The sequence below is a fragment of the Ailuropoda melanoleuca genome, chromosome 13 (assembly GCF_002007445.2).
Source record: "Ailuropoda melanoleuca isolate Jingjing chromosome 13, ASM200744v2, whole genome shotgun sequence".
NCBI classification, from domain to species: Eukaryota; Metazoa; Chordata; class Mammalia; order Carnivora; family Ursidae; genus Ailuropoda; species Ailuropoda melanoleuca.
In genome coordinates, this window is record NC_048230.1 from 60468119 (window position 1) to 60477932 (window position 9814).

Sequence of the window (9814 nt, forward strand, 5' to 3'; positions counted from 1 at the left end):
AGGGGTCAAGGTGCGGAGTCTCGGCCCTGACAGCCCTACCTCCTGCAGGCAGTTTGCCAGTCTTCAGATGCCCAGTGGCCCAGACTTCATCTCTTCAAGCCTTGATCCGTTGTCATTGTCCTGTTGGTCAGGCTAGGAGTGAAGATTCCCCCAAATATGGGGCTCTGTTCACCATGGGGAACCTCAAGCCACTATCAGCCTCAGCTGGGTACAGCCAGAATGAGACAGGGAAGGGTTCCTTGAGGGTCACATGTAATAGCCTCAAGTCTAAAGGGTACATAAATGAGCCTTCCAAATGTGCAGGACCTGGAGAGCGCTGGGACAGAAAGACACGTTTACTAGCTCACAGTTTCTGTGGGTCAGGAGTCTGGGCAAGGTTCTGCTGGGTTTTTTTCTTCAGGGTCGCTCGGAAGGCTGCAGTCAAGGTGTTGGCCTGGGCTGTGGTCTCATCTGCAGGCTCAATGAGAGAAGAATCTGCCACATGGCTGTTGGCAACATTTGGTTCCTCTGGGCTTTTGGATTGAGGGTCTTCATTCCTAGTGGGCTGTTGGCCAGAGGTTGCCCTTGGGCCTGCCTGACGTGACCCCTTGCTTCATCAAGCATGCAAACGGAGAAGGGCAAGAGAGAGAGTATGTCAGCAATGTGGATGTTACCATGGAATGCGATCTAAGCATGGGCATGACATCCCATCACTTTGGTCTCCTGTTATAGGTTAGAAGCAAGTCACTGGTTGCACCCGCACTCAAGGGTATTCTTGGGTACCCAGTGCATGGGCACGGGTCTGGGGGGAGGATCATCTTGGAGTCAACCCAGGAAAAGGGCAACCCAGAGAACAACAAGCTGAAACAAGAAGGTGTGAGACTAAGGAATGGGATGGGGACCCCTGGGGATGGGATGTCCAGAGCCATCTCAGTTATAGCCCTGAGAGAACATCCTGGGCATCCCCTCAGTCCCAGGGAAACCAGAACAGTTGGAACACAGATGATGTGTCACACTACCCAACGTAGAGAGTCTCCGTTTCATGGACAAAGTCTTCACTTGGCATTGCTATGTCTTATCACTCCTCTAAGACCATCAACCAGCCTTTTATCAAAGAGATCGCTGGCTTCAGACCCAAGCCTTCTGCAGGCTACAGTATCTCCCTATAACTTCATGTCATTTCAGTTGTGTCCTGTTTACTTATCTTGTTACTTTCTATTTACGGCAAGTGATACTGGGTTCTTCATTTATAGTAGTGTTATAAAATTTTCATCTCAAATAAATGCATCTAAACAAAAAGTCAGTTGAAGGAATAGCAACAAAATTATAATATTTGTGGCTTATGACCATTGCACAAATCTGGAAGGCCTGTACCACCTGCCACTCTTGCCCATTAGCACCTGTGTGACCACACATTGTTCGACCTTCCCCTTCATTCATCCACACCAGTCACACTGGCCTCCTTGCCTTCTCCCCAGCACAGCAGGCACACTCCCCACCTCAGGACTTTTGCACCTGCTGTTCCTTCTGCCTGGAACATTTTTTCTTCAGTCATCTGCATGAGTCACCCCTTCAGGCCTTTCCTTAAATGTCACCTTCCCACGATGCCTTCCCTGGCCACCCTGCATGACATCCTGCATATCAGTCCCACTCTGGACACTCCCCATTATCCTTTACTGCTGGTTTGGGGTTTGTTTGGGGTTTTTTTGCTTATTCCTCTTTTTTATTCTGTTTTCCCCCTTAGAATATCAGTTTCAAGAGGACAGAAATTTTTGTCTGTTCGAATATTGTTGTTTTTTTTTTCAAAGATTTTATTTATTTATTTGTCACAGAGAGAGAGAGCGAGAGAGCACAAGCAGGGGGAGCAGCAAGCAGAGGAAGAAGCAGTCTCCCTGCTGAGGAAGGATATTGTTTTCTGCACTCCCCAGGACCTAGAATGGTGCCTGGCTCAAAGGAAGTGCTCAGTAACTACTTACTCTCCAAGGGTTCTGTGATGCGTGCGTGAGTCAGCGGGGTTGGGGTTCGCAGGTGCAAGGCTGGGGGGATGGCTGTCATTACCTTACTCCTCTCCCGCACATTCCTCCCATGATCCAGGACCTGCACTCCCATTCCTCTTTCCTGTCTGCCCCCTGTACCCCCCAATCAGAAACGGAGACACCTGCCATGAAAATCAACATTTAGACGTGGCTTGGAGATGCTCTGGCTGAGTCTGGGGTTACTTGGTATCCAATAAAACATATTAAAGAGATGCAGGAGAATGTCGAAGAGTCTCTGGCAGGAAATAGAGTCAGATAAGTATATCCATGGGATGCTTTTGGTGACCAAAAATCCCCCCAAAAACAACAAAAAAACCCCAACCCCCCCCAAAGCCCACAGCAAAATGTATTAAACAATAATGAGATGTATATGCTAACAGTTACCCCAACCCACTAAGTAGGGCAGCTCCAAGGTTGGTTAATTCAGTGGCTCAATGACATCATTAAGGATTTGGGCTCTTTTACCTGTTCCGCCGTCCACTGTTGCAGCTTTGTCCTAATTTAACTTCCCTCTTGGTTGCAATAAGAATATGTCCAGCCGTGGAAAAGGTGATGTTTCTCTCTCGGGTCTATTTTTCAAGAGTGAGGGCACCTCTCCAAATAGCTGCTTGCCCCCCAAATTTCACTCACTTCACAATGGTCAGAACTGGGTCCTAGGCATACACCAAACACGGGCAAGAAGAATGTGGGGCTTGTAGTGGAGGGTGAATTACCCAAATAAAAACAGAGGAAGGGGCAGGAAGATGGATTTGGTTAGGCAAGCTACCATGTAGGTTTCAGATGACCTCATGAAGGAATGGAACCGAGAACTGAAGTATCAGGCATCGAGGTCACCCGCTCCCAATTCTCATGGCTTGATTTGCTCTGTTCATTTCCACAGACTTCTTTTTCACTGTCCTGCTTCTCTGAGCAGCCTGGCTTTCTTCACAGACATGGTCCATGGCCCAGACAAGGCTCCATTAGCCTCAACTTCATTTCTCCTCCCTGTTGAAGTACAAATACCCAGTAGTAAAGGTGCTAGCTAGGGAAGGGAACCGCTGTGACAAACACGTTTGAAATCTCAACGACTTCAGAGGACACAATTTTATTTCTTGCTTATATCCCAGCCCGATTTGGGTCAGTGTGTGTTTCTGAGTGTGTGTGCGTGTGCATGTGTGCTGATCGAGGGTGACCCAAGAAGAGCAACAGCAGCTTGATCCTGGGGCTGCTACAGGTGAAGCCTTGCTTAGAGGCAGCCCAAATGGGGTCTGCGATAAAGATGAACTTTGTTCCCTGTCTTCCTGTCTCCCATGATCCCCCTCCCTCTCTCTTGTTTCTGCCTCTGCCTCTTTTGTTCTTGCGTCTCTCTGTTACTGTATCCCTCTCTCTTTCCTAGTCTTTGTCTCTTTCTACCCTTTGTTTCTTTTTTTTCTCTGTCTCTTGTCCGAAGTGGTGCTTTATTGGAGCAGAAATCACACCCAGTTTTTTTCCCTCTCTTTTTCTAAACCGTAATGCCCCTCACCAAATAGTAACTGGAGATGCTCTTTGTGAAGAAGTGAATAAGGTGTGTTCCTGCCCCCTTTGCTCCCTGCCCTCCCCCCCCNAGTCGTAGGAAGGAAGCAGCAGAAAGCAGGAAACTGAGCCATGCAGTGGTAACAGGTCCTGGCTTTGTCCCAGCTCTGTCTGGCTCTCCAGATGACCCAGGACTGCCATCCCACATAACTCTGTGGAGCTCTTTGTAGTTTTCAAAATACAGGTGAGCTCAGAATTTCCCTAAGGGGGAAGGCTGTCCATTCTATGGATCCAAAGAGGGCATAGGCTGTATCCAAGGTCACACAAGAAGGTGGTGGTAAAGGCACTTAATGGCTTCCGCTATAGAGAAGGACTCCAGCCTCTAGCTCAGGGATGGCCCTTAGTAAAATTTGCTGAAACATACCAGCCACTACAATGCTGATGACGATAGTTAGTATAGTAAACACCTACCATGTGCTCTGCAGTGTGTTAAGTGTTTTATTTGCAATATCTCACTTAATTCACCCCACCCACTCCCAACCCTTTCAAGTAGATACTTGTAACATCCCCATTTTATAGGTGAGAAAACCGAGGCACACAGAAATTTAGTACTTTGCCTCAGAGAGAAAAACACATCATTAGTATATGTCAGTGCAATTGAGATGAATAGGTGGGTGGGTGGATGGAGGGGTAGATGGATGGATGGAAGAATACATTAATGGTTAGGTAGTTGGCTAGGGACTTGGAGTTAATAAAAGATTTTGATATCTCTATCCCCCTCAGCTTAGTCATGTATTAGCCACTTAAAGCGAGGAGTGAGCCAAGGAAATACAAGAGTCCTCTCTCGAGCTACCAGTCTACATGGACAAGTTCATAAACAGCGGCATTCACACTCAGTCAAGGATAAATTCATACCAACCAGGGTGCAGAGAGGCAGATACACGCACAAGAACAGAATCTTACAATGATACACAGATATCACTAGCACAACCCAGTTACACACACACACACCAGGACATACAGAGGCCAGGATGCATGTTGCATTCAAGGGCAGACTGGACTCACTTCACACAGGAACACACACCTTGCAAGGACATGTTTAGAGACAAGGTCATTCACAGACAAGGACACAGATATGCAGAAATGCCCATCTATTGCCTAGAGATGTTTTACACATGCACGTGCACACACACGCACACATGCACACCCCTACCCGGGTAGGCAGAACACAGACACGGTCTGTCTTTCTCTGACAAAGCTTCAAACAGGCCCCTGTAGGGTTTAGCTATATTCTAGCCACTTCTCCCTTTCTCTAGAAAGGCACTCACCTGGGTTTAATTGTTAAATATGCAGAATTTAGGGGCCACTTCCCTCCACGCTTTGTCTTAGAGGAGAATCCTTGAACGGAGGTGCTCCATCCAAAATGCGTTGTTTTCCCTTGATGCTCTGGAGCTGGGCAGTACCTCTGTCTTTCCTTTTCCTTCCTGGTCTTTACGAGTCTCTTAATCCGGCTCAAGTAACCTCTGCAACTTCCTCAGGGTCAGCGTCCTGGCCCCGCCTCAGCCTTGTCATGTGTTGCCTCCCACCGAGGCCCAAAGACTTAGGACCCAGGGTCCCCCTCCCTCCTCCACTTCACCTTTTCACAGGGCCTTTCCTGGGGAGGAAACAATCAGCGGTCTTTTGGTTCAAATTAGGACTTAACCTGAAGAGGAGGAAGGCAACCCTCTGAATTCACTCCAATCTATTCCTTCCAGAGAAGCCCCAGGGAGTATTTTAACATGCAAATGTAAGGGCAGTGACTTTACTTTATTTACTGATCTATCTATCTATCTATCTATCTATCTATCTATCTATCTATCTATGTATCTATCTCCTCAGGGCTGAGAACAGTGCTGGGCACATAATAGGTGCTGTTTTCGACTTAAACGCCACCTCCCCGGGGAAGTCTTCCTAGATACCCTCAGGCTCGATTAGAACCACCCTACCCCCTCACACACTAGCGGGTGCAGACATGCACACACATGCACTAAAAGCACATAAATATATATCTTGTATAACACACATCACAATTGTAATTAAAATTATTATTACAATAAAACAATTATATCATGTTATAATTAAATAATTATTGGCATAATTATCTGTTTAATGTTGCCAGACTGTAAACTCCATGAATTCGGGGACCAGGTCTGTTTTATTCCTCTCTGTGTGAGTAGGGCTGAGTACAATGACTAGACTGGGTGGGCATTCCAAATTACTCAATGAATGTGTCTATTGAGTACCTACAATCTACCAGGCATTGTATTGACATCCCATCTTCACCATGACTTGGTAAAGTGAATGTGAATTATACTCATTTTTTGATGGGACTCACCCAAGGTCACACAGCTAAACTAAGGGTGGGCACCTAAACTCAAGGCAGGCAGTTCTTCGACTACAAGCTATTGAGCCCTTGGCAATCTGTCTGGCCCTTGGCATCCTCCCTCTCCCTGGGCTGTGAAGCCCACACCACGAGTTCGTTCCTGACTCCCCACTGTCCCCTGTTCCGGACTCACCACTTCCCCCATCCACCATCTCGAGCATCCCCACCATCAAACTTGTTCTTGGAACTCATTATTCATACTCAGGTACAAGTAGTGGACACCTTAGATTTCCCATGAGAAAATGATATATTTACAAGAGATCGAAGATTTAAGCTTACAGGCCCAAACCCTACTGGGGGAATGTTAGGCATGAGCTAACCAAGAAAGGAGAAATCACACCAGGAGGCCGCTGCCTATCTTGCTGGCCAGAGGCCAAGTCTGTTTCCGTTGGCTTGCTCTCCTCCTCTACACTGCCAGCTTGGTCTGCGTTCACCCCAGGGACCCCCTGCCTCTCTTGCCAGGTGAGCAGGCAACCTGGATCACAGCAGGAAAAGCACCGGCCCAGGTCAGGAGGCTTCTGCTGTGGTACCAGCTCTGCCCCTATGGGCGGTGCGGCTTTAGCCAGTCCCTTGCTCTTTCTGGGCCTCAGTTTCCCTCTCTCCCAGCGGGGGGAGGCGTTGGCTGACCTTTCCGATTCCTCCCAGCTCTGGACGTCTGCCTCTGACAGATGGGGCTGTCCGGTCCTGAGTCGTAGCAGCTCACGCTTGCAGAGTACGTACTGTGTTTGGGCACTGTTCTACGAACTCCACATTTATAACTCACTCCATGATGACACTCGCCCTGGGAGGCATTGTCCCCGTTTTACAACTGAAGAAATAGGCCCGGAAGAAGTTAATTCGCTTGCTCAAGGTCACGATTCCATTGTGGCATAAGATATTAGCCCCAGACTCAGGGGTGTCAAACAACCACCATTTATTCTGTGGGCCAGGAATTTGGGAAGGGCTCTGCTGAGCAGTTCCTGCTTGCGTGTCTCTCATGCAGCTGCCATGGGATGGCAGTGGGGGCTGCGTCAAAGTTAGACACCCGAGATCACTCACTCACATGCCTGGTAGTTGATGCTGGCTGTTGGCGGGGGGCTCAGCTAGGCCCACCGTAGCCTCTCCAGCAAGCGTGGCTCAGGGTCCTGATGTGGGGGCTGGCATCACCCAGAGTGCACAACCCAAGCGAGCCAGGAAGAAGCTGCGGGAAACTTTCCGACCTAGCTTCAGAAGTGACGCATATCACTTCTGCATTCTACTGGTTACAAGCCTGTCACTAAGGTTGACCCAGACTTAAGGGGAGGGACATAGACCCTACTTCTCAATGGGAGGGCAAGGAACGTGCATACATGCTTTAAGACTACCACAGTGACTGAGATGATAAGTGGAAAAGCTAGAATGTGAACCTCTAAGCAGGGTCTGCATGCAGAACTGGCACACATGTCTACTTTTAACATTTAGGCCTGGTTCCTGGGAGTCTCACTGCTTGTCAATCAGAAATGCCTCATGGGTCCCTGAGACTCCTTCCCCAGCTCCAGTCCAGCCTGCCCTGGCCTCCCTGTTGTCCTGTCCCTTCTCTAGGCCTCTGAGTGCTGCTCTCCCTCTGGCCTGCCTTCCTTCTGCCATGGTCTTAGGAGGCCAGCAAGGCCATGGACAGAGCACTGGCATTTCCTGCTTGCTGTGACCTTGGGTGTGTCATTTCCCCTCTGAAAGCCTCTGTTCACCTGTCAGCTTGGTGGGAAGGTATTCATCCAGTCAAGTATCTACCGAGCACCTGCTTTGTGCTAGGCACTCTTCTAGGCTCTAGGAATGGGGAGAGAGAGACAATAAGCAAATAAGCAAGAAAAAAATATGTATAGTGTCATATATATATATGATATGTCAGATAGTGATAAGGGCTAGAGAGACAAGTAAAGCAGAGTAAGGAGGATTTGGCATTTCAGGGAGGGGTGTCGCTACTTTACAAAGGGTGGTGAGGGAAGACTTTACCAAGAAAGTGATGTTTGAGCACAGGTCTGTGAGAGCGGGCCACACAGCTCCCTGGAGGGAAAAGTGTTTCAGCCAGAGGGAACAGCAAGGTCAGGACAGGGTGTCTGGAGCTGACAGAGCCAGGGGCGTGATAAGAGGTAGGACAGACAGGGAGCAGAGCCAAAGGAGTTAGGACCGCGTCCAGCTTGGACTCTTACCCCGAGTGAAATGAAACCATGGCAGGGCTTTTGGCAAAGGAGCAGCAGCCTCTGACTTCCGTTTTCGACATCCCGATCCTGACCTTGAAGATGGAGGAGGTTATGAGCAAGAACTAGAGAGCCATTTCTAGGAGCTAAGAGCAACTCCCCAGCAAAAGGCCAGCGAGGAAACAGGGGCCTCGTCCCACAGCCACAAGAAACTGCATGCTGTTACCAACGTGAATGAGCTTAGAAGCGAGTTCTTCTGCAGAACCATCAGACAAGAGCCCCATCTTGCTGGTACGTTGTGAGGCCCCAAGCAAAGAACACTGTCAAAACTGCTTAGATTTCTCACCTACATGACTGTCCACTAATACATGGATATTGTTAAGCCTCTTAGTTTGTTATGCAGTCACAGAAAACTAACGCACACATTATCTTCATCCTCATGGCCATCTAAAATAGAGGGTCTCCCCATTATACAGACGAGGGAACAGGTCAGTGAGGAGAAGGGCTTTGCCCTAGGCCACACAGAAGGGCAGTGCCACAGCTGGGATCAAAACTCTGGGATCTTGCCATCTCCCCAGGCTGCTTTGTAAAGAGTGAGTGAGAGTAGCTGGCAGAGGTTAGACATCTGGGGCTTGGCTAGATGGGGACCTCAGGCCCTGGGTTAGACAGAGAGTGGAGTTCGGGTTTCCGACTGTGATTGTGTTCATCCTGGGGGCTCTGAGTGTGTGTGTGAGTCTGAAGACTATGGGTCCCTGGAGGTATCTGTGAGTGTGTCTGTGAGCGTGTGATCCCGGTGCAGTGTGTCTCCTTGTCTGTGTGCATCTGGGGGAATGTATCTGTCACCGGGAGCGACTGAGGCTGTGTGTGTCTGGGTGTGAGCATGCGTGTGCCGGGTGAAGTGTGTTTCAGTGACTGGGTCTGGGTCTGAAGGTCACCGCGTATGAGTCGGCCACTGTTTGCTAGCATTTGTGTGTCTGAGTCAATCAGTGCTCAGGGAGTCAATGGGGGGGGGGCCCTGAGTGTCTCTGTGTGCAGATATGAGAGTGTGCGTCACCGGAGTGTATGAGTGTCTCTGTGTGTGAATTTTAGAGTGTGTGTGAGTAGTGGGGGGCATGAGAGTGTGTGTGCCTGTCTGAACTTCTCTGTGGGTTTCTGTGGGATCTGAGGGTCTCCCTGCATGGCCAGGGGTAGGGGTGGGGGGTCCCTGCTTTTCACTCTGATTGCACATGCGGGTCTCCTTTTGAGTATGTGTCTGTGGGTGTGTCTACCTGTGTGGGTCTCCGGAGACTGTCAGAGGGTGTCTGCGGATTGATTCAGCAAGTGTCTCTACGAGTGAGTGCGTTTGTGGGTGCATCTCTGTGTGTGTGTGTGAGTCTGAGGGTGTCTTGCAGAGAGAATGCCCTCGTGTGGGAGCCTGTTTGAACTCCTCTGCGGGTTCACGTGTGAATCCGAGGGTCTCTGTGGGGGAGGCCGAGTGCTGTGCGCTGGTCGCTCTGAGTGTGTCCCTCCTGAGCCTGTCTGCGTCCCCGGGTGAGGCCTGCCTCGGTCGGTGACTGGACGCCTGCATCCGGGGCTGCGTGTGGGGTCTGCCCAGAGACGGGGGCACGGCCCCGGGGACCAGGGCGCAACCCGTTCGGCCCGCTCCTCCCACCGGGCGCGCACACCTGCGGGGCTGGGGGCGGCGAGGACCGGCCCCGCCCGCACCCTCCCGGCTCCCACGCCCCCGCGCGCGG

At 50.0% G+C, this 9814-nt stretch overlaps 1 long non-coding RNA gene across 1 annotated transcript; it reads right to left on the reverse strand.

Annotated features, from left to right (window-relative positions):
* Nucleotides 1–321: 321 nt before the first annotated feature.
* Nucleotides 322–2996, reverse strand: LOC105236778. Its single transcript, XR_002142279.2, has 3 exons — nt 2782–2996; nt 2481–2668; nt 322–590 (listed from the first exon to the last, which is right to left on the reverse strand). It is a non-coding gene; the product is annotated as an uncharacterized LOC105236778 (long non-coding RNA).
* Between the last annotated feature and the right edge of the window lie 6818 nt (nt 2997–9814).